The following is a 4,567-nucleotide window of genomic DNA, read 5'->3' on the forward strand; positions in this document are numbered from 1 at the left end:
AATAGAAATCTATGACATTTAAACACAAGATTAATAACCACAAAATGAAGATTGGGATTGATTTTGGGAGTTTTGGTCTCAACAGTTTAGAAATTAGGGACCAAAACTTTGTTTGATTTCATCGAAAATTTAATTGTTGGGGTTCCTTGATATGCCTAATCTAACCGTATATTTAGAACCTTCATATTTTGTCCCATTTTGAATTGGTCTACATTAAGGTGTAAAGGATTTAAAATTGAACTTTATAAGATTTCTTCAAAAATTGAATTCTTGGGGTTCTTTGATATGCTGAATCTAACCATGAATTTTGATTTTGGATATAGGTAAATGTCCAATTTAAAAGTTTTTAAATTCAAGTTCTTAGACCACATTCATTCTGTGTCAGAAACATATGTTGTGTCAACTATTTAATCACAATCCAAATTCAAAGCTGAAATCAAGCTTGAATGTTGTGTCCAAACTTGCCCTAACTGTTCAGGGTTCGACTTCTGCGGTCGTAAAAAGCTGGGCCCTGAGAAGCACCTGGTTCCTCTTCTTGTGTTATTTTTATATGACCGCAAAATTTTTGCGGTCGTATATTGGTATCACGTCGGTGTCGTCAGCGTCAGCATCGTCCAAATTTTGATGGGATGTTTTATGGTATACAAATGTCCGGCGTCCGTCTGACTGTCTGTCCGTCTGTCTGTCTGGCGTCCACATATCTCACCGTAACTCAAGAACGGCTAATCCAAATTTCATGAAACTTAACATTATAGTTGTTTCTTATGATGGTCAAACGATCTGTATACTTTTTGGTGAAAATATGATTTAAACTTTTAGAGTTACAGGACTTTATAGCTAAAACAGGGGAGTGTATTTTTCACATGTCACACTGTATCTCAAAAACTATTTCTGATTATTGCTTTAAACTTCACACACTTCGTAATTATATTAATACAAAGATCTGCATACTTTTTGGTGATGATTCAAAATTTTATTTTAGAGTTATTGGGTTTTTTTTAAAAAGGGGGGTGGGGTTTCACATGTTGCGCCAAATCTCATAAACGATTTATGATTTGATTATTGCTTAAAACTTTACACACTTCTTAGTTATATTAATCTAAAGATCTGTATACTTTTAGGTGATGATTCAAAAATCCATTTTTGAGTTATTGAGTATTTTGTAAAAAAAGGGGGATTGGGTTTTTACATGTCGCACCGTATCTCAAAAACAATTTATGATTATAGCTTAAAACTTTACACACTTCTTAGTTATATTAATCTAAAGATCTGTATACTTTTTTGTTTTGATTCAAAATTTTATTTTAGAAATATTGAGTTTTTTGTAAAAGAAAAAAAGGGGGGGGGGGGTTCACTTGTTGCGCTGTATCTCAAAACCAATTTATGATTATTGCTTAAAACTGTACACACTTCTTAGTTATACTTATCTCAAGATCTGTATACTTTTTGGTGATGATTCAAAATTTTATTTTAGAGTCATTGAGTCATTGAGTTTTTTGTTAAAAAGGTTGGTTTTCACATGTCACGCTGTATTTCAGAAACTATTTATTATTATTGTACACAAGACAACGGGCGTATCATGTGCTCATGGCGCAGCTGTTTATTAAGTATAATGCTAATGTTCATGTTCTAATGAACATAATCACTCATAAAGAAATCATGAGTCCAAGACAAAACATTAATCAGTTCACATCCAATGGATTTTTTATTAAAGACATTATCAACAATCTGAGTAAAAAATGATCTTGTGCAATTAAACCAAGGTTAACTATTGATAAGTCAATGATATTTTATATGCAGTTGTCAGAGCATTGACAGGTCTTATTTTCAAAGAGATTGTTTGGCCCTGGTCCCACCATTCTGGCCTATAGATGGAAACTTTTGCATTGTATACATGTTTAAAAAGTTTGTGATGAGGTCATTTTAAGGACAAATGCTGTTGGTAAGTCACTGATAATTGGTAAGCAGTTGTATAGAAGAAAAGGGAGATTTGGTTTAGAATAAGCATATCTCATATATGCATGGATATTATTTGGACACTCAAGATCTCTTTTAGAAATGGTCTTTTGACATTGAAACTTTAATGATAAGGTATGTTACTTTGAAACCACAATTTGGTATTCAGCTGTATTAGGAATTGCATAGTTTATTTCAATGGAGAACCCTACTCACTCAGTCATTGTTCATTGACTTTGAAACTTGCATAGGTTACATGTTTTTTCAAGGTTTTATTTTAGAGGAACTACTTGTGACAAGTCAATGAAATTTTGATATGCAGTTGAATTGGCAAATCTCAGTGAGACTAGTGTGTCCTTCGATCATGGTTAAATTATGTTTTACATAATTGGAAAAAAAAAGTAAAATCACAAAAATACTGAACTTAGTGGAAGATCAATTGGGGAAGTCCATAATCACATGGCAAAATCAAATAACAAAACGCATCAAAAACGAATGGACAAGAACTGTCATATTCCTGACTTGGTAAAGGCATTTTCAAATGTAGAAAATGGTGGATTTAACCTGGTTCTATAGCGCTAACCCTCTCACTTTAATGACAGTCTCATCAATTTCCGATATTTTTACATTGATGCGTTAAATAAACAGACACAATAAATAAAATAGTCAAAATATGGGAACAGAAACCCCATTATTCCCCCCTTGATGTCACAGTGATTGCCATTTTAATTTTAAACTTGCATTATACATGTACTTTCAAAATTCCATACAGGCAAGTTATATCAACAATTTATATTGAAATTAAAGATGAACTTAAGAGATGTTTTTTTCACCATGACTTTCCAATTGAGAGAATTAAGTATAAACTGTAGATAAGCATTTAGTTGCTTATTTAACATGTAACACCATTGACACCATATACAGACAATATTGACTTTTCTGTTTGAAATAGATATTTACTTTTTTAGTAAAGTCAAAATCTAGGATGTGAATAATAACATATCAGAGTATTATAAAGGAGACTGTTTGACACTGCCAGATTATCATCTCAAAAAGCCTCAGACAACACCTACTGTCAAGACAGTACCTAACAGTGGCGGATTTAGACGTGGCCCCCTTTTTTTGGAAAAAAATTGGTTGATTATATAGGGAATCACTGAAGCATGAATGGAGCAGGACAGTGGTAGTCAGTGGGCCCCCACTTATGATAATTTCTGATTCTGCCATTGGCTTAGGTAGTTCGTTAAATTAAACTACATTAAACATTGAATCATTGTACTGAATGCTTCTTCTCGAGAGATTCTTATTGTGTCCACAACTCCATATGTCAATGATTTGTGTCTATTTGTATTATCAGACTTTGCAACACTTATGATTAATGAAGACTTAATAAAATGCCTATAAAGTCGACCAAAGATAGTGAAGATAGATCAAGATAGTTAGAAAATAACTTTAGAGACACCATATTTTGCAAATTTTTAAATGTGAGTAGAAAAAATAACAGTAGAAACAGTAGATAGAAAAATAGACTAAAGATGTTTTAAAGAGCCGTATGCTATTTTTGTGGATGATACAGCCATTAATTTAAATGGAATTTCAAATCTCTTGGAGTGTATGGTGTTTTTTGTCGACCTCGATAGTCCAGTCAAACTAAGATTTAACCTCAAACTAATTGCAACAGAAAATGTTTTAGTTCTAATCTATAGCATTGTGCCCTTTATATGTACACAGAAAAAAGTCCCATAAAATCTAAACTGAGGAAAACTCAAAATTAGCATTTTTAATTTCCTATGGAAATTAACATTGGAAGGGAAGATAACTCTTGCAAAAATGAGTCTTTTTTGGTCAGCTTTTGGTTGTTTTTCTTGAAATTTATGTAAAGTATGATACTTTGATGTGGTTGTAAGTTTGTATTTGACTAAATTACATAATCTTCTACTCATGAAATGTACAAAATCGAAGTGTTATGGGTAGTTTTATTTTTTCGTGCATTTTTCATTAAAGAAATTGCAAATTTGAAGCTTTGTGACCATTTTGAAAAAATAATGTGAAAATTTGGTATTGTTTATATCTGTACATTATATTTTTTCAGCAACTTACTTATCTAAGGAAACTTTTTAAAACCACAAAAAGAAGAATACATGCTTAATTATTTTTATTTTATTTGAGATTCTTTACCTTGACATGTTGAAAAATTCAATAAATGGTCAACTAATGAATTACGAAAATCTAGATTATAGCTTGATAAAAGATATAAAAACACCTTTAGAGTTGTTTGTTATACTCTAAGGACTGCTAAAAAATCAAGAATCAATACATTCTGATGAATAGAAGCAGTAAAGTTATAATTTTGTATCAATTTTTATTGATATTTCTGCCTTTTTTGCAAGAGTTATCTCCCTTTTCAATGCAAATCTCCATAGGAATTTTAAATGATTTTTTTAGTCTTCCTCAAGTTAGATTTTATGGGACTTTTTTCTGAGTATATTTGGGGTACAATGTTAAATATAACAACTTAAAACTCTTCTGTTGCAATTACTTTCGGGTTAGGATCAAATTTATGCTAGATTGACTGGACTACGAGTACTGCACAGTGCTTTGATTTATATGA

This window comes from Mytilus galloprovincialis, chromosome 4, assembly GCF_965363235.1.
Source record: "Mytilus galloprovincialis chromosome 4, xbMytGall1.hap1.1, whole genome shotgun sequence".
NCBI classification, from domain to species: domain Eukaryota; kingdom Metazoa; phylum Mollusca; class Bivalvia; order Mytilida; family Mytilidae; genus Mytilus; species Mytilus galloprovincialis.